The 20491-nt window shown below is 44.4% G+C and overlaps 1 protein-coding gene across 1 annotated transcript in view; it reads right to left on the bottom strand.

The window, feature by feature from the left end:
• Positions 1-20491, bottom strand: part of GRIN2A (glutamate ionotropic receptor NMDA type subunit 2A) — a 1843544-nt gene that overhangs the window by 696535 nt on the left and 1126518 nt on the right. The window lies entirely within an intron of this gene.

Genomic DNA, 20491 nt, shown 5'->3' with positions numbered 1-20491 from the left:
AGCAATGGAGAAATTAGTCGAGGAAATAAAGGCCATTCCTAGAGAGACTTGCTTACAACCTAAGCCTGCCGCTGAAACTACTGTCGCCAACAACAAGGAATGGGGGTTTATATCACAGTACCACACACAATATAAGGAAGTGGAAGCGATATTTAGCAAGCACTGGCATGTTCTAATATTGGATAAGAAGTTAGGCCCTGTTCTCCCCCCTGCTCCTCAGTTCATTTATCGGAAAGTGCCTAATTACGGAGATCGTATAGTCAAAAAAGTTCTGGACCCCCCCACTAGGCCAAAGTCTTTTTGGGATCAAAAGGGTTTTTTCTCGTGTAGAAAATGCAAAGCCTGCCAGGCTGTATCAAAACCGGCGAGCGGAATAGACAGATTTTCATCTCCATCCAACAATCAAGAATTTAAAATTGAACAATTTATGACCTGCAACACAGATCATGTGGTATATGCCTTGAAGTGCCCATGCGACCTTCTCTATATAGGTCGCACTAAAAGGAAACTAAAAGTAGACATTTTAGAACACATTAATAATATCGGTTTGGGCTTTAAAGACCATAATGTGTCATGGCACTTCAAACTAAAACAAAACCAGGATCCATCTGGTCTCCAATTTTGGGGTGTGGAGCACCTTGAAAACAATTGGAGAGGGTTCCATAGGGTACGTGAACTTTCCAAACGTGAAACACGATGCACTTTTTCTGCTGATGTTTTAGTCCCCAAAGGCCTGAATATCGAACTGGATATTAATTGTTTTATCAGCAATACTTAGTTTTACTTATCTTTAGGTCCATTCTTTTTACCTGGTGTATTCTTTTTACCTGTTGTATCCTTTTATATCTGGTTTTATATCATGTTTATGTATATGGAGCACACGGCTATATATATATATTTTTTAGCTTTGCAATTTTAAAATTTGCGTTTTATGCTATTTTAAATATGCAAATTCGGGTTTTAGGTAATTTTAATATTCATTTTACCTATAGGCATAAGATGCCATTCAGACTCAGTCCCGTTTGTCTGTCAATAGTTGGTAATTGTACAGCATAATGCTGGGCTTTTTAATGTGTGCATTTAATCCATATTAAAAAGTTTATACATCATTATTACATATGCAGAATGTTTCATTTTCATTTTGAGACTAGTTTATGGTGACGCATCAATAGCAATTGACCTATTAGGTTAGAATTGTACACAAATTGAATGTCCCAATTACCCATCGATGTATAAAATGTATTATTATGGATATACTGTTTTGCAGCAGCAATTGCTGCATATTTCATTTATGTATTGATACTCCTGCGTTATTATATCGAATGTGCTGCTGGCTCTATGCGCGCATCGTTATTTATATGACAGGCTAGAAAAGTAATTTATCTTACAATCGGCAGTAATTGTTTAAACTGCACACTGTAAGAATGACTGGTGCATTCATTCCCTCCCATATCCGGGATCTGCAATCGCGGGTGGGCGTGTGTAGTGACGTGGGCACACGTGACTAACATTACCCAATGATGACGCGGCTTCTGCGTTCCAAGGAAGCTCTACATCCGGAACGCGGATGTATTACATCCGGAACGCGGAAGTGCTCTGCCATTGGAAGGGCAGCGGCCTCGCAGACGCTATTGAGCCTGCGCGGTCGGAAGCACATCACTTACTTCCGCCCACAACAGTGGTTATTGGTCTCTGTTCTGGCCGCTAGTGCGCATGCGCATAATGGAGCGCTTACGTGACCGGAACTAGCCAATGAGCGCACAGATATGCGCTCCACGGGCGAGGATTTATATTGGGTCATGGATAGGCTTAGTCACGCCCTCAGAAGAAGTCAACCAATGACGAAACGCGTCAGGGAGTGACGCTTATCCAGTGACCTAACACTCTGTACAGCCCCTGGGACCAGGAACAGGAAAGAAGCTTAACAGCAGCAATTTTACTATCCGGCCAGGGGAGGCATACAGGCACAGTACTGATATCATGCATCATTTCTGCTTGTTACTTTTATATTGTGGTACGCACATATTATAAGGGCATGTTTTTTGGGGCTCAATAAACCTGTTTTAAGCAATATTACACTATATGAGTTTTTTTCCATTATATGTGGTTGCGGTTTTAATGAACATAAAAACATACTGGCTGGTGGAGAGTGCAACTTCCAGGAGATACACGGATATATATTCCAGGCTCTTTATTTATATATTTGTGGTGAGTGCATCCCCAAAAGGGGAGTTAATATCCCCCCACGTGGTGAACGCCCCCTCTGGTGAAAGGAGCACTGATTGAAGGACTATTTTTTGTATCTTATCCGCACTATCATCTGATTTCCTATATTCATTTGGTATATAGAAGTGTTTCAGACGCCTGTCTGGAAGTAGCACTGCTACAGTTCACATCGGACTTTGGGACTTTTTGAAGTTTTAATAGTTTTGTGTTTTACTGTGCACCCTGAATATATATATATATATATATATATATATATATATATATATATATATATATATATATATATATATATATATATATATATATATATATATATATATATATGCTGTGGAAATTAACTATTGATTCCTCGATTAATCGTAATTTTTTTTTGATCGATCAAAATTCTTTTTATCGGTACTCACTTCTCTGCCGGCTTCCAGGCCTTCGGGGATTTTCGTCGGAGATTCTGTGACGTCACGGACATCGATGTCACCAGACTCCTCCCCCCTTCCCCAAGTGCCTCCGTCTAATAAAGAAGGGAAGGGGGAGGAGTCCGGTGACGTCGATGTCTGTGACGTTACCGACAGCCTGGACAGTGAGACTAACCCTGCTGGATGTGAGAAAACTGCCCCCACTGGATTGAGGTACATTTGCATCTGTGGAGCAGGAGAATGCATCAGGCACCATCAGGGCAAGGGGGAAAAAAGGGAAACGTTCTGTGAGAACTTCAAAACGTCCACTGATCTTTGGGGTTTCATATATAAAATTTAGACGTTTAGACAGTAAACAACAATGGCGAACAATGAAAGCAACGTTGCGGTTAAGCATGTAAGCAGAAAGTTGAGCAAGCATTTAATTTTTAAGCTAACTGCTGTTGGCAAAGTAGACAATGGCAACAAAGTTTAATAAAAAAAAAATTACTTACGTCAGTGCTACAGTTTGAATTTAAAACGTATTTGTATGAACTGTGAAGTTAAGTCCTGGATTGTGGAAACTAACTAGTGTCGGGCGATTGTATATAGTGTATACCACATTTACCACTGACTAATGTAGAGTTGCAATGCAAGCAGATCAGCTAAAAGTGGTTGGATCTGTATGTGCGTTATAATTAATCAAAATTAGTTGATTAATTGATAAAAAAAAAAAAAAACGATTAATCGAACGCGAAAATTTTAATCAGTAACAGCCCTAATATATATATATATATATATATATATATATATATATATATACACACACACACATACATAATGTTTGAGGGTTCTAAGTAATTTTAACTTGTAAACAACAAATTTCAAAAAGAAATTCGGTCCAGTGAACCACAAAAGTAAAGAGAAAGTGACAGCACTTGATTCAGCTATTGTATAGCTGGAGGCCAGCAAAGTAGATTGAAGAGAAAAGAGAGAAAATTACTCCCAGAGGCTTTTGCACAGCTTAAAAGATTGTTAACTCTTAAATAAAGTATCAAAATTTACAAATTCATATAGTATAAAAGAAAGGGAAAAGGTTGAAGGAATGGATCCAATTACATATAAGGGACAACATTAAGAGCTCTGGTATACAACATTTTGTACGGTATTCACATATGTACATCTCACAATAACCATATATAGTTAACTATTTTTAGTTGACACATACGGATCTCCGACGCGTTTCAATCTTTATAACTGAACGATCTTCTTCAGGGGGTTATGTAGACATCTATGGTGCATTTAAGACTGTCATTAATATTTTATATTATTTCATTACATTTGAATTTTATAAACATCTGTCTATGCAAGTTAAAAACTATAAACAATTAGGATCATACCTTACGTTGAACACCTTATATTCTAGACCAGAGTATGTTTTAAAAGCATAGTAGTTGAATTCTCCATGAAGACCAGTCAGCCAAATGCCAAGGGCAGGGGTTCAAGTTTGTCTACAAGAGGTCACATGTAGAAATTAGACACACACTGGCATGGGGAGGAAGGAGGGAGGGGAGAGGGAGAGAGGCGCAGACACTTTTTACTCTACATATTATATACTGACTAGATGTCTTTTCAAAATACTTATAGCAGATGGCAAAAAGTGACATGCAGGAAAAATGTACTATTCATAATAATACATTTACCTTTATTTGGCTGCTTCATAAAATATATCAGATGTAAATCCCTTTCCTGCTTTTTGATTGCAGTATTTTCTTATTTTAACCGGTTAAGGACTGCCACGCGACTATTTACATCGGCAGAATGGCACGGCTGGGCACATGGACGTACAGGTACGTCCCCTTTAAGATGCCCAGCCGCGGGTCGCGAGTGTGCTGCCGGCGGCACGCTCGCGACCCGGTCCTGTCCTCCGTGACCACGCCCACGGGACCCGCGATTGGGTCACAGAGAGGAAGAACGGGGAGAGGTGAGTGTAAACAAACCTTCCCTGTTCTTCCTAGTGTGGCTGTCAGTGATCGTCTGTTCCCTGTGTTAGGGAACGACGATCAGTGACGTCACACGCACAGCCATGCCCCCCCCACAGTAAGAACACTCCCTTAGTACACACTTAACCCCTACAGCGTCCCCGCCTGGTCAACCCCTTCACTGCCAGTGTCATTTTCACAGTAATCAGTGCATTTTTATATCACTTTTCGCTGTGAAAATTACAATGGTGCCAAAAATGTGTCGCAGTCACAAAGAAAAGAAAAAAAATCGCTGATCGCCGCCATTAGCAGTTTAAAAAATGTATTAATAAAAATGCCATAAAACTATCCCCTATTTTGTAAACGCTATAAATTTTGCGCAAACCAATCAAACGTTTATTGCGATTTTTTTGGACCAAAAATGTAGAAGAATACGTGTCGGTCTAAACTGTGAATTTTATATATTTTTGGGGATATTGATTATAGCAAAAAGTAAAAAATATAGTATTTTTTTTTAGATTGTCCTATTTTTGTTGATAGCGCAAAAAAATAAATCGCAGAAAGCTCTATTTCTGGGGAAAAAAACGACGCCAATTTTGTTCGGGAGCCACGTCGCACAACCGTGCAATTGTCAGTTAAAGCGACACAGTGCCGATTTGCAAAAAGGGACCAGGTACTTTACCTGCATATATTGGTCTTAAGTGGTTAATGAATACCACCAGTGATGACATTTGGTTTCGAGCTTCAAAATCCAAGTGTCTGTCCAAGTGTCTGTCACCTAAGGATTGCACATATATTTATACATAGAGCTATTCTAAAACTATTACATGGAAAAAAGGACCAAGTGCATAAGGGGCCACCAGATATCACTTACTGATGGGTTTGTGTCTAGCCATATAAGTCCTGCCTGCACTGCAGTCTGCCTGTCCAAAAGGATATGTTCAGTGGGCCATATTCTCATACATTTCAGGCGGCGGAACGTATGTACTTTACGTTACGCCGCCGCAAGTTTAAGTGGCAAGTGCCGGATTCCCAAACCACTTACCTGTGAACTTGCGGCGGCATCGCGTAAAGTCCACCCGTGTAAGCCATCCTAATTCAAATGATCCAGGCAGGGGGCGTGGATCATTTAAATTAGGCGCGCTCCCGCGCCGATCGTAATGCGCATGCTCCGTCGGGTAAATTACCCGACTTGCATCGCGCTAAATGACGTCTCACGGACGTCATTTGTTTTGACTGTAACGTAAATGGCGTCCAGCGCCATTCACGGACGACTTACGTAAACGACGTTCAATTTTGAAATTTCGACGCGGGATCGACGGCCATACTTAACATTGAGTACGCCACCTAGGGGGCATCTTTATCTTTACGCCGCGTATCGCTTACGGAAACGACGTTAAAACACTACGGCGGGCAAGCGTACGTTCGAGAATCGGCGTGAGTAGTCATTTGCATATTCTACGCTGACCGCCACCTAGCGGTCAGCGTAAATATTGCAGTCTAAGATACAACGGCGCAGGCTGGTGTATCTTAGGCATGTTTAAGTGTATCTCATTTTGAGAATACACTTAAACATAGGAAAGGGACTTACGTAGGCGTATCTGTTGATACGCCTACGTAACTTGTTTAAGAATATGGCCCAGTGTGTTTAACAGCTGCTACTTTATATGGTAGTTGATTGGCTTAACACCTCTCATCTGTGTTTGTATTATACAGGTCTGTGCCCTCTTCACCAGTCCCCACCCCCCCACCCACTATTCATTAAAATAGGATAATACTGCAATCAAAAAGCAGGAAAGGGATTTACATCTGATATATTTTATCAAGCAGCCAAATAAAGGTAAATGTATTATTATGAATAGTAGATTTTCCTGCATATCACTTTTTGCCGTCTGCTCTATGTATTGATAAGACATCTAGTCAGTATTAGGGATGAGCTTTGAATTCGAACTCATGTTCGACTCGAACATTGCATGTTCGCCTGTTCGGCGAACAACGAACAATTTGGGGTGTTCGCGGTAATTTCGAAAAGCCATGGAACACCCTGTTAAAGTCTATGGGAGAAATCTAAGGTGCTAATTTTCAAGGCTAATATGCAAGTTACTGTCCTAAAAAGTGTTTGGGGACCTGGGTCCTGTCCCAGGGGACATGTATCAATGCAAAAAAAGTTTTAAAAACGGCCGTTTTTTTCGGGAGCAGTGAATTTAATAATGCTAAAAGTGAAACAATAAAAGTGAAATATTCCTTTAAATTTCGTACCTAGGGGGGGTGTAAAGTTAGCATGTGAAATATCGCATGTTTACTGTACTTAGAACTGTCCCTGCAGAAAGTGTCATTTCTGAAAGAAAAAAAGACATTTAAAACTGATTTGCGGCTATAATGAATTGTCGGCTCTGGCAATTCAGAGAGAATTCATTCATAAAAAAAAAAAGCGTGGGGGTCCCCCCAAATTCAATTACCAGGCCCTTCAGGTCTGGAATGGATATTAAGGGGAACCCTGCCATCAATTTAAAAAAAAAAATGACGTGGGGTTTCCCCCAAATATCCATTCCAGACCCTTCAGGTCTGGTGTGGATTTTAAGGGGAACTCCACCCCAAATTTAAAAAAAAGGCGTGGAGTTCCCCCAAAAATCCACCTCAAACCCCTTATCTGAGCATGTTAACCTGGCCGGCCGCAGAAAAGAGGGGGGGACAGAGTGCGGCCCCCCCTCTCCTGAACCTTACCAGGCCACATGCCCTCAACATGGGGAGGATGTCCCCATGTTGATGGGGACAAGGGCCTCATCCCCACAACCCTTGCCCGGTGGTTGTGGGGGTCTGCGGGCGGGGGGCTTATCAGAATCTGGAAGACCCCTTTAACAAAGGGGACCCCCAGATCCTGCCCCCCCTATGTGAATTTGTAATGGGGTACATTGTACCCCTTACAAACACTTCAAAAGGTGAGTATACCCCTGCTGACATGTCAAATACAAAAATCCCGAAGGACCTATAAATAGTCACTCCTCCACTCTGGAGGTCACCACCGTAGCCAAGAAACCTGCATATGAAATGAGAAATTATCCCACAGAGGAAACCAGAGTAGGATATCCCTGGGGATAAAAAGAGGGCTACCAAGGCAGTGATGGACAATGATATAGGTCAACTAAGTTTATTAAATAATTATACAAACATGCAAATAATCGGGATATGTAATATCAAAATTACAAAATACAAGCTATAATTGCTAATATTAAAAACCAACTAGCAGTGGCCGGCCAGTACTGCACCAATGAACCTGGTTCATTGAATCGTGCAACTAACAACACATAAAAGGACTTAAACAAACATGGACAGCAGATAACAGAGGCGGTCCAGACGCCTAATGGATCACACCTGCTGGAATTCCCGTACGGTAAAGAATGTTGTGTGTGTTGCTAATAATGATAATAGTAATGGGGAATTAACAGCAAGGGTGCCCCTTCAGGAGATTGGTAAATGAGCTGTTTAATATTCGATATGCAGGGTGAACTTATACATAGGATTCACTGACAAGATCAGCTCTTGAGCGGAATTGAGAGTGACTCAAAGATGTTGTAGTGATGCAGAATGCAAAAATCTGATTGTCATATATGGGCTGAAAGGAAAGATAAGGGGCCAGATCCACAAAAACCTGGCGTAACTTAAAAAATCCCATTTAAGTTACACTGCCTTAAAATTTCTACCTAAGTGCCCGATCCACAAAGCACTTACCTAGAAATTTCAGGCCGTGTAACTAAAATTCCGCCGGCGCAAGGCGTTCCTATTCATATGGGGCGAGTCCCATTTAAATGAGGCGCACTCCCGCGCCGGCCGTACTGCGCATGCGCGAAGTTACGTTACGCCGAGTTTTGTGGATCGCGCCGGCTTAAAAAAGTTGCGTCAGGAAAAAAAAAAATTGACAGCGTCGCTCGGCATGCATTCCTGAGGGAGAACTCCATGCCAATTTTCAAAGCAAAAACCGGCATGGGTTCACCCCCCAGGAGCATACCAGGCCCTTAGGTCTGGTATGGGTTGTAAGGAGACCCCCCTACGCCGAAAAATCGACGTAGGGGGTCCCCCTACAATCCATACCAGACCCGTATCCAAAGCACGCTACCCGGCCGGTCAGGAAAGGAGTGGGGACGAGCGAGCGCCCCCCCCCTCCTGAGCCGTGCCAGGCCGCATGCCCTCAACATGGGGGGGTTGGGTGCTCTGGGGCAGGGGGGCGCACTGCGGGCCCCCCCACCCCAGAGCACCCTGTCCCCATGTTGATGAGGACAGGACCTCTTCCCGACAACCCTTGCCGTTGGTTGTCGGGGTCTGCGGGCGGGGGCTTATCGGAATCTGGGAGTCCCCTCAAATAAGGGGGCCCCAGATACCGGCCCCCCACCCTAAGTGAATGGATATGGGGTACATCGTACCCCTATCCATTCACCTGTAGGCAAAAAGTAAAAGTTATTAAACACACAACACAAGGGTTTTTAAAATAATGTATTATTCTGCTCCGGAGGCCCCCCTGTCTTCTTTATTAGCTCTAATACCAGGGGGGCTTCTTCTTCCGCTCTCCGGGGGTCTTCTCCGCTCTCCGGGGGGGCTTCTTCTTCCGCTCTCCGGGGGGGGCTTCTCCGCTCTCCGGGGGTCTTCTTCTCTCTTCGCCGCTCTCCGCTGTTGACTCGGCGAACCCCGGTTCTTCTGCAGATGTCCGGTGCCTTCTTCTTCAGCGCTGGCTGCCTGCTATCTTCGTGTGTTAGCTCAATTAGTAACAGGCAGCCATCGCGGTCTTCTGTGACGTCAGGTTCTTCTCTTCTGTTCTTCTCCCCTCTTCCGATGTTGACTCGTCGCCTCTTGTCACTGTAATGATGGAAGCGCGCCTTGCATCCCATTTATATAGGCCTCACCGTCCCATCATGCTCCGGTAGGTACCCACGTGGTGGGTGCACGTGGGTAGGCACCCACCACGTGGGTACCTGCCGGAGCATGATGGGACGGTGATGCCTATATAAATGGGATGCAAGGCGCGCTTCCATCATTACAGTGACAAGAGGCGACGAGTCAACATCGGAAGAGGGGAGAAGAACAGAAGAGAAGAACCTGACGTCACAGAAGACCGCGATGGCTGCCTGTTACTAATTGAGCTAACACACGAAGATAGCAGGCAGCCAGTGCTGAAGAAGAAGGCACTGGACATCTGCAGAAGAACCGGGGTTCGCCGAGTCAACAGCGGAGAGCGGCGAAGAGAGAAGAAGACCCCCGGAGAGCGGAGAAGCCCCCCCCCCGGAGAGCGGAAGAAGAAGCCCCCCCCCGGAGAGCGGAGAAAACCCCCGGAGAGCGGAAGAAGAAGCCCCCCTGGTATTAGAGCTAATAAAGAAGACAGGGGGGGCCTCTGGAGCAGAATAATAAATTATTTTAAAAACCCTTGTGTTGTGTGTTTAATAACTTTTACTTTTTGCCTACAGGTGAATGGATAGGGGTACGATGTACCCCATATCCATTCACTTAGGGTGGGGGGCCGGTATCTGGGGGCCCCCTTATTTGAGGGGACTCCCAGATTCCGATAAGCCCCCGCCCGCAGACCCCGACAACCAACGGCAAGGGTTGTCGGGAAGAGGTCCTGTCCTCATCAACATGGGGACAGGGTGCTCTGGGGTGGGGGGGCCCGCAGTGCGCCCCCCTGCCCCAGAGCACCCAACCCCCCCATGTTGAGGGCATGCGGCCTGGCACGGCTCAGGAGGGGGGGGGCGCTCGCTCGTCCCCACTCCTTTCCTGACCGGCCGGGTAGCGTGCTTTGGATACGGGTCTGGTATGGATTGTAGGGGGACCCCCTACGTCGATTTTTCGGCGTAGGGGGGTCTCCTTACAACCCATACCAGACCTAAGGGTTCTGGTATGCTCCTGGGGGGGAACCCATGCCGGTTTTGTTTTTACAAATTGCCGTGGAGTTCTCCCTCGGGAATGCATACCAAATGCCGTCGCTGGAATGGGCTTTTACATGGTGTTACTAGTTTACACTTTGTAACACCAGCCCTAGTTTTACACTTGCAAACTAAAACTTACGGCGAAAAAACGAAGCTGAAAAGCTTTGTGGATCGCCTTAAGTGCTAATTTGCATACTAGAAGCGGCATTTCGACTCAAAATGCCCCCAGTGGCGGATGCGGTACTGCATCCTAAGATTCGGCAGTGTAATTCAATTACACATGCCGGATCTTCTGCCTAACTTTGGAAAACTGCTTCTGTGGATCAGTTCCAAAGTTAGGACAAGGGATACGATGGAGTAACAGCAGTTACTCCGTCGTATCTCTTTTGTGGATCTGGCCCAATGTTCCCATATGTATTTCATTCCAATGATTCCAGTGTATTTGTAGCAGTTAGATGCAAGGCGCAAGACTCTGCATAATACCTGGGCTTATGTATTCAAAAGTTCACACAATTGTATTGAGTATAGTGAGTCTTTGATAGTGCCTGGTATTGCAGTGTGAAAAATCACTTGATGTTTGATGAGAAAACTTGAACGATCTTACCCGTCTCTGTAGATGGAGGTCTAAAGGTAAGCGGCTGGATCTTACATCTGACACCTAGTATGCAGGGTGTGCTGCTGTTGGCGTCTGTATCATACAGATGCGCCTCTGATGGTCAGTGTGTTTGATAGATAGCCAAGCCTTGTGTTCTGGTATAAAGTCTGTGCCTGTGTTTTTCACCGAGTCCTCTGCGCCCGACTGTATTTGTGCATCACGCACACGCTGCTATGCTTGTGCATGCATTGCCCAGAGTTCTTTCCAATCTCCCGCTAGAGCGGGGAGTAGTTACAGCGGCTTCCGGCACCACGTGACGTCAATGCGTTTCGCAACGTAGGGTGCGTAGCTTCGTCTGGACGGTGAGAGAGGGGCGTGCAACGCTCCTTTATATCCTATCGGTGCACGTCCGTCTCTCATTAATAAAGATTAATTGGACTTCAAACAAATAGGTTTTTGTGAGTTTCATGTGCTGACAGACATTTAACTCCCTGCTGCTATCGCTACCGACATAAAACACAAAAACGTGACATGGACATCATTCAAATAACTATATCATACAGATGTGTGGCAAATAGAGGCACTCCAGCTAGTACATAGAAGTGCCAATATTTTGCGCACCCTTGTGGATTAAAGCAGAAACACCCATAGTGGTATGTACATATACATAATGGAAAGAGAGGGGGAGATTTAATATGAAAAGAAGAGAGGAAAGAAAAGATTGTGTCTTTCTATGCTACCAGGATCTACTTATAACTGGGACATTACATGTGTTAACACGCAAAGGATGGAAGCAAGATTGCCTGCAACCCGGGACATGACTGTTGTCCATGTAGCTGGTATAGATGGCATGTCACAGAGGTGCTAAGCAAGAAGTGTACATTCCCATGTGTCGGTATTACCAGGTGGGATGAGTTCGGACCTGATTACTCCAGAAAAGGTTGCATGCTTAGTTCTGTATTCATGCCCAAGGGCACGAGGGACTTTAGGGTGAAGATCCACCATTTTTCTTTCTGGAGCAATATTTTGTCAAAGTCACCCCTCCTGGCCGGCAACTTCAGGGAATAAATACCCTTAACTTTCATCCCGTCCGGTTTGCCCTGGTGACATTGGGCAAAGTGTTTTGCTACTGGGCTTTCCTGTCCCTTTTCCGGGTTTCTCTGTCTTTTTCTCTCTTAATTTCTCTAACGTGCTCACCTATCCTGATCTTCAATTGTCTTTTGGTTTTACCTATGTATATTTTTGGGCAGGGGCAGGTAAGCATATAGATAACCCTCTCTGTGGAGCAGTTGATCAGGTCCCTGATCTCATACTCTTTTATACCTTTGGCATCTCTAAAGGTACGGGTTCTATCTACAAAGGGGCAAATTTGGCATTTTGAGCATGGAAACATGCCCAAACTGTGTGGGTACTCAGTCAGCCAGGACGTGTTCGTCTGCCTGGTGTACTCTGATTGGATGAGCATGTCGCCTAGGTTTTTTGCTCTACGGGCCACCATCTTAGGACCCTCACCGACAATGCCTGGCAGATTTTTATTGCTTGTGAGTATGCCCCAGTGTCTCTCTAGTGTTTTCTCACCCTGTCCCATTGGGAGCCATAGGTGGTTGTTAATCTCACTGGGCCATACTCACTTTTTTTGTTCCCTTTGTTTGTATTAGTGAGGAGCAAGCTTTCTCTGCTTCGTTTGGCTTCTTTTCGTTTTGCTGTTTTGATTTGCCTATGGGAGTAGCCCCTTTCCCGGAACCTCTCATAGAGTTATTTCCCCTCCATGTTAAACATAGAGGGGTCCGAGCAGTTACGCTTGATCCTCATAAATTCCCCCATAGGGATGCCATTTTTTTGCCACTGTGGGTGATGGCTGTCTGCCTGCAATAAGGTATTTGCAGCTGTGCCCTTCCAAAAGGTACAGGTGGTGACCCTGCCATCTTTCAGGCTGATTTTGAGGTCTAAGAAAGAAATTTGGGACCTGTCAAAAGTGTAAGTCAACTTGATGTTATGATCATTTACATTAAGCTGATTGATAAAGCTGTGTAGGTTATCGATATCCCCCTTCCAGATAACAAGTACGTCATCTATATATCGCAGCCATGTATGTACATGGCTGCGGTATAGTGGTGACCTGAACACCACCTCCTCCTCCCATAGGCCCAAATGCAGGCACGCTTAGGCCAGAGCCCATGCTGCACCCATAGAGGTGCCTTTAATCTGTTGGTAGAAGCAGAATGCGAACTGGAAGAAATTATGTGACAATGCAAATTGAAGTAAATCCAAAAGAAATTCGTTCTGATGACCGAAATAGTGGGAAATGCTTCTCCAAGAAGATTTTTATCGCTCTGATTCCACACTGGTGGGGGATAGATGTGTAGAGCGACTCAACGTCTATTCCTATTAGCCAGACCTCATCTTCCACCCTTGTCTCAGCGATCTTGGACAGGACATGCCGGGTATCCTGTACATATGATTTTAGGTTATATACCATATCTTTTAGCAATGAGTCCAGATATCCGCCTATTCTGTCCAGGGGTCCTCGGATCGCTGAGACAATGGGTCTTCCAGGTGGTTTATGGAGAGACTTATGCACCTTGGGGATGCAGTAAAAGGTTGGGATGTTATAGTCATCTACTGACAGGTATTCATATTCCTGTTTCAGCAGGAGCCCTGCCTCCACTGCATCGTCCAACCTGCTATTAAGTTCCCCAACTACTTTGGGGAAGGAATCTCGTTCTAATTTGCGGTAGGTGTTATGGTCTCCCAGCAGACGTCTCACTTCTGCCTCAAAGTCCTCGTCGTTTATAAGAACGACGTTACCCCCTTATTGCTCCTTTTGATGGTAATGTTTTTTGCCTCCTTGAGTTCTTTTAAGGCTTTTGGCTCCATTTTGGAGAGATTGTCCTGGTTTTTAATCTTCCAGGGCAATTCCTCCAAGTCCCTCTGGACTACTTCCAGGAAAATGTTAAGCCATCTGTTTTTGTTGAGTGGGGGCATTTTAGTTAATTTGATGTTTAAATTAGCTTGTCTTAACGACGTGGGACTGTCTATTTGGGCATCATCACTCTCTTCTAAGAGTGAGTTGAGAATTGCTAAGGCCTGCTGATCGTCCAAATCCAGTTGTGGGTCTGTTTCTGTTCTTCGATCCTGTTGCTGATACAGGGATCGAAAAAATGGTGGATCTTCACTATAAAGTCCCTCGTGCCCTTGGGCATGAATACAGAACTAAGCATGCAACCTTTTCTGGAGTAATCAGGTCCGAACTCATCCCACCTGGTAATACCGACACATGGGAATGTACACTTCTTGCTTAGCACCTCTGTGACATGCCATCTATACCAGCTACATGGACAACAGTCATGTCCCGGGTTGCAGGCAATCTTGCTTCCATCCTTTGCGTGTTAACACATGTAATGTCCCAGTTATAAGTAGATCCTGGTAGCATAGAAAGACACAATCTTTTCTTTCCTCTCTTCTTTTCATATTAAATCTCCCCCTCTCTTTCCATTATGTATATGTACATACCACTATGGGTGTTTCTGCTTTAATCCACAAGGGTGCGCAAAATATTGGAACTTCTATGTACTAGCTGGAGTGCCTCTATTTGCCACACATCTGTATGATATAGTTATTTGAATGATGTCCATGTCACGTTTTTGTGTTTTATGTCGGTAGCGATAGCAGCAGCAGGGAATTAAATGTCTGTCAGCACATGAAACTCACAAAAACCTATTTGTTTGAAGTCCAATTCATCTTTATTAATGAGAGACGGACGTGCACCGATAGGATATAAAGGAGCGTTGCACGCCCCTCTCTCACCGTCCAGACGAAGCTACGCACCCTACGTTGCGAAACGCATTGACGTCACGTGGTGCCGGACGCCGCTGTAACTACTTCCCTGCTAGCGATAGCAGCAGGGAATAATGTCTGTCAGCACATGAAACTCACAAAAAAACTATTTGTTTTAACTCTGATTCATCTTTATTAATGAGAGATGGACGTGCACTGATAGGATATGATTGGCTATCTATCAAACACACTGACCATCAGAGGCGCATCTGTATGATACAGACGCCAACAGCAGCACACCCTGCATACTAGGTGTCAGATGTAAGATCCAGCCGCTTACCTTTAGACCTCCATCTACAGAGACGGGTAAGATCGTTCAAATTTTCTCATCAATAGCGCAAGTGATTTTTCACACTGCAATACCAGGCACTATCAAAGACTCACTATACTCAATACAATTGTGTGAATTTTTGAATACATAAGCCCAGGTATTATGCAGAGTATTGCGCCTTGCATCTAACTGCTACAAATACACTGGAATCATTGGAATGAAATACATATGGGAACATTATCTTTCCTTTCAGCCCATATAGGACAATCAGATTATTGCATTCTGCATCACTACAACATCTTTGAGTCACTCTCAAGAGCTGATCTTGTCAGTGAATCCTATGTATAAGTTCACCTTGCATATCGAATATTAAACAGCTCATTTACCAATCTCCTGAAGGGGCACCCTTGCTGTTAATTCCCCATTACTATTATCATTATTAGCAACACACACAACATTCTATACCGTATGGGAATTCCAGCAGGTGTGATCCATTAAGCGTCCAGACCGCCTCTGTTATCTGTTGTCCATGTTTGTTTAAGTCCTTTTATGTGTTGTTAGTTGCACGATTCAATGAACCAGGTTCATTGGTGCAGTACTGGCCGACCACTGCTAGTTGGTTTTTAATATTAGCAATTATAGCTTGTGTTTTGTAATTTTGATACTACATATCCCGATTATTTGCATGTTTGTATAATTATTTAATAAAATTAGTTGACCTATATCATTGTCCATCACTGCCTTGGTAGCCCTCTTTTTATCCCCAGGGATATCCTACTCTGGTTTCCTCTGTGGGATAATTTTCTTTTCATATACATTGTACCCCTACCATTTTACAAAGGAAGTATAAATAGTTGGAAAAAACACACACAGACACCGTAGAAAAAAGTTCTTCGGACACAGCCCTGCGGAATGACACGGCTGAAGCTTTGACATTTCTTATATAGGGGAGGTGGGGCCACCCGTCACATGACCCCGCCCCCTCTGACACAAGGGGGAAGACCGGGCTTCCCCAGTGACGTAGCAGAGGGTGCGTCAGAGGGTGCGGGGTCATGTGACAGGTGGCCCCGCCTCCCCTGTATAAGAAATGTCAAAGCTTCAGGCGCATCATGAGAGGCTGTGCTCTGGAGCTCTGGATGCCGAAAGATCTTCTCATCGCTGGACCGGAGAGGAGATCACCCGTCGCTGGATACAGACAACGTTGGAGCAGGAAGCCGGGATGAGTGGATTACCACCGCTGGATTTTTTTTCTTTTTTTTTTATTAATAAAGGACTTTTTTCTACAGTGTGTGTGTGTGTGTGTGTTTTTTCCAACTATTTACACTTCCTTTGTGAAATGGTAGGGGTACAATGTACCCCATTACCAATTCACATAGGGGGGGCAGGATCTGGGGGTCCCCTTTGTTAAAGGGGTCTTCCAGATTCTGATAAGCCCCCCGCCCGCAGACCCCCCCAACCACCGGGCAAGGCTTGTGGGGATGAGGCCCATGTTGAGGGCATGTGGCCTGGTACGGTTCAGGAGAGGGGGGCGTACTCTGTCCCCCCCCCTCTTTTCTGCGGCCGGCCAGGTTAACGTGCTTGGATAAGGGGTCTGGTGTGGATTTTTGGGGGAACTCCATGCCATTTTTTTTGTAATTTGGGGTAGAGTTCCCCTTAATATCCATTCCAGACCTGAAGGGCCTGGTAATTGAATTTGGGTGGACCCCCACGCTATTTTTTTTTTTTTATGAATGAATTCGCTCTGAATTGACAGAGCCGACAATTCATTATAGCCACAAGTCAGTTTTAAATGCCTTTTTTTCTTTCAGAAATGACACTTTGTGCAGAGACAGTTCTAAGTAGGGGAAATATGCGCTATTTCACATGCTAACTTTACACCCCCCCCCAGGTACGAAATTTAAAGGAATATTTCACTTTTATTGTTTCACATTTAGCATTATTAAAATCACTGCTCCCGAAAAAACAGCCGTTTTAAAAACTTTTTTTTGCATTGTCACTTTTTAGGACAATAACTTGCATATTAGCCTTAAAAATTAGCACTTTAGATTTCAAATGTTCGAGTCCCATAGACTTTAATATGGTTCTGAAGTTTACACAAACGTTTGGTGTGTTCGCAAGTTCTGGTGCGAACCGAACAGGGGGGGTGTTCGGCTCATCCCTACTCCTGAAAAAACTGCAGTTTTTAAAACTTTTTTTGCATTGATACATGTCCCCTGGGACAGGACCCAAGTCCCCAAACTCTTTTTAGGACAATAACTTGCATATTAGCCTTTAAAATTAGCACTTTAGATTTCAAACGTTCAAGTCCCATAGACTTTAATAGGGTTCTAAAGTTCACATAAACATTTGGTGTGTTCGCAAGTTCTGGTGTTCAGCTCATCCCTAGTCAGTATAACATATGTAGAGTAAAAAGTGTCTGCGCCTCTTTCCCACTCCCCACGCCAGTGTGTTTCTAATTTCTACATGTGACCTCTTGTAGGCAAGCTAGCCCTTGACCAGGGCCGGTACTAGGGGTGGGCAGAAGGGACGGGTGCCCAGGGCGGAGTATTACATGAAGGGGGAGGGGCGCACTGGAGCCGCGCTGATCTGAAGCTGCCTCACTTACAGAAGTGACTGTGGTGTGGTGACATTACTATCAGGCAGAGCAGGAATCTGAAATGCATGAAGGGGGTCTGACAGGACTGTGTTACTCAGAAATAAGGAAATACACTTCATGGAGAGATTCTTCATCTCAACAAATATTGCTCCTTTTTTACTAATTCAAGTAACATAAGTCAGGTTAAAAGAAACCTAACATGAAACAGGGAGGTTGGCATTGCTGTTTTTTATCTGAAAATGCTAGTTGCTTGTTTTTTATGCTGACTGCATTGTTCTGATTCAGTGAAGGTATACAGATTGGGGTATGTACATTTTGGCAGACTTTCCTGACATACATGCTTTAGGTTCGAATGTATTAAAGATAGTGAGTGGGTCAGCATAACACCAACTGACTAGCATTCTCAGTAAGAGGTTGCCAGTAAAAGGGCTTATAGTTCACTAATCAGACCTACTTCCCCTTTTCCCAAACACACAAATTCACAGGACTCTTCAAAGGGGTGGGGCAAGTAAAGTGTAATATGCCTTATTGCAGGTGCTTAGGAGACATTATGTCACTTCTTCTCTACCTGTTTTAGGCTGGGTTCACACTATTACGATGATAGACATGAAGGATGAGCTCCAGCGTGTTCGCACACTCCACGCGCAGAGCCCGCCAGGAAGTCGGCACAGCGCTGCGCTAATCACAGCCAGGGAGACATTTCCCGATCTCTGCAGCCGAGCATCAGGACATGTCTCACTGGCTGCGATTAGCGCAGTGCCTTGCAGACTTCCTGGCGAACTCTGCACGTGGAGTGTGCTCATCCCTTTTAGACATCACATGTGATTTGCACCGCATTGCTATGAAGATCACATGCAATGTCTTTGTGATGCAAATTAGCCATACAGTTTGTATACAGTTTGTAGGGCTGAATTTGCATCACATTTGAACCAAAATGGTTCAGGACCCTTTTTTTTGGTCTGCACTGGAATTAGTTGGCATAGGTGATCACACCCATGCCATCCAATTTCTGTACCATTTCACAATACACACTGTGATGTGCAAACCAATCTGGGGTGGTCCTTAACTTTACATTGACACCCGCAGCAGTTCTCAGATGTCAGTGTGAACTGCTGGCAATTTAGATGCAATGCAGGAACCTGCACAGGAATCGCTAGGGGTTTCCCACATCACACCAGTTATTAGTAAGAGAGGGTTTTTCTTTGTATGTGTTAATCACTTCAGCTCCAGAAGGTTTTACCCCTTTAATGATCCGGCCGCACTGCTTTAACTGACAATTGTGCGGTCGTCCGATGCTGTACCCAAATACGATTGACATCCTTTTTTCCCCACAAATAGAGCTTTCTTTTGGTAATATTTGATCACCTCTGTGATTTTTATTTTTTACACTATAAACTGAATTTGTATTGAATTTGAAGTATATTCTAGTTTTGAAACTACATTGATTCTTTCTTAAAAACAAGGGGGGGGGGGGAGCAGTTTGCCATCTTCGCCCTGGGCACCAAATGGCCTTGTCCCAGCACTGCCCTTGACCTTCTCTGTAACTCAAAACATGTAACCAGTAAAAAAAAAAATTAGCGTTGCCTATGGGGATTTTTAGGTACTGAAGTTTGGCGTCATTCCACGAGCGTGTGCAATTTTGAAGCCTGACATGTTAGGTATCTATTTACTCGGCTTCATCTTACTTCATCTTTCACATTATGAAAAAAATTGGGCTAACTTTACTGTTTTTTTAAAGCATGAAACCATTTTTTTCCCAAAAAATGCGTTTAAAATTGCTGCGCAAATACCATGCGAGATAAAAATGCCGCCATTGTATTCTCTAGGGTCTCTGCTAAAAAAACATATATAGGCCCAGATTCTAAAAGGGCTTATGAGAGGCGCAACGCAATGTACGCCGTCGTAAGTCCTAATCTGGGCCGTCGTATCTATGCGACTGATTCTTAGAATCAGTTACGCATAGATAACCATTAGATCCAACAGGCGTAAGGCTCTTACGCTGTCGGATCTTAAATGCAATTTTTTTTTCCGCCGCTAGGTGGCGCCTCCGTCGTTTTCCCTGTCGAGTATGCAAATTAGCAAAATACGCGAATTCCCGAACGGACACGCGGTCGATGCAGTGAAGTTACGATGTTTACGTTAGATTTGCGACGCGTAAAGTTGCCCCTGCTATATGAGGGGCAACCAATGTTAAGTATGGCCGTCGTTCCCGCGTCGAAATTAAAAAATTTACGTTGTTTGCGCAAGTCGTCCGTGAATGGGGCTGGACGCCATTTACGTTCACGTCGAAACCAATGACGTCCTTGCGACGTCATTTAGCACAATGCACGTCGGGAAATTTTAGGGACGGCGCATGCGCAGTACGTTCGGCACGGTAACGCGCCTAATTTAAATGCTCCACGCCCCCTACCCGGCTCATTGGAATTAGGCGGGCTTGCGCCGGGGGATTTACGCTACGCCGCCGCAACTTTACAGGCAAGCTCTTTGTGAATAAAGCACTTGCCTGTAAAACTTGCGGCGGCGTAACATAAATGACATACGTTACGCCGCCGCAGTTTTACTCCCATCTACGAGAATCTGGGCCATAGTGTTTGGGGGTTCTAATGTAATTTTCTAGCAAAAAAAATATGATTTTTACATGTAGAAACAAAGTGTCAGAATTGGCCCGGGCCTGAAGTGG

The sequence above is a fragment of the Rana temporaria genome, chromosome 6 (genome assembly GCF_905171775.1).
Source record: "Rana temporaria chromosome 6, aRanTem1.1, whole genome shotgun sequence".
Taxonomy (NCBI): Eukaryota; Metazoa; Chordata; class Amphibia; order Anura; family Ranidae; genus Rana; species Rana temporaria.
This window is presented reverse-complemented; position numbering and strand designations above follow the sequence as displayed.